The sequence below is a fragment of the Bison bison genome, unplaced genomic scaffold (genome assembly GCF_000754665.1).
Source record: "Bison bison bison isolate TAMUID 2011002044 unplaced genomic scaffold, Bison_UMD1.0 scf7180017851533, whole genome shotgun sequence".
Classification (NCBI taxonomy): Eukaryota; Metazoa; Chordata; class Mammalia; order Artiodactyla; family Bovidae; genus Bison; species Bison bison.
In genome coordinates, this window is record NW_011482106.1 from 12,060 (window position 1) to 12,718 (window position 659).

At 39.6% G+C, this 659-nt stretch overlaps 1 long non-coding RNA gene across 1 annotated transcript in view; it reads right to left on the reverse strand.

Moving 5' to 3' along the window:
- LOC104996631 overlaps positions 1-628 on the reverse strand; it is a 5,868-nt gene extending 5,240 nt beyond the window's left edge. Inside the window, exon 1 of the long non-coding RNA XR_826221.1 lies at positions 541-628. This is a non-coding gene — a long non-coding RNA (uncharacterized LOC104996631). The remainder of the gene's footprint in view (positions 1-540) is intronic.
- Positions 629-659: the final 31 nt, after the last annotated feature.

A 659-nucleotide genomic window follows, 5' to 3' on the forward strand; every position in this document is an offset into this window, starting at 1 on the left:
AGTAAACTCTGGGAGTTGGTGATGGACAGGGAGGCCTAGCGTGCTGCGATTCATGGGGTCGCAAAGAGTTGGACACAACTAAGTGACTGAACTGAACTGAACTGAACTGAAACATCAAAATATTGGACTCTGGTAGTTGCCAGGGATTTGGGGGCAGGGGAAATGGGGAGGTGTTGCTCAAAGGGTACAAACTTCCATTGATAAGATTAGTAAGTTTGGGGATCTAATGTACAACATAAGATCACAGTTAATGATACTGCATCATATACTTAATTAAATGTTGCTAACATGGTCTCACCACAAAAAAGAAATAGCTAACCATGTGACCAGATGAAGGTGGTAGCTAAGACTACAGTGGTAATCATTTTGCAATTTTCAAGTGTGTAAAATTAACACACTGTATACCTTACACTTACACAATGTTATGTGCCAATTATAGGTCAATAAAGCTGGGGAAAAATATTCAACTCTGTGGACCCATGTGGATCTCATCTCTTTGGAAGTGTGGTAATTTGGTTATATGACAAAGCGTTTACTTACCCAATAATGAAGCAGGAAACAGCAGTCCCCAAGAAGGCATAGGCCAGAATAGACCCAAGATTTCTGAAAAAGTGTCTCTGAATAAAACAAAAAAGCAGGAACCATATTGTGAATTTTGA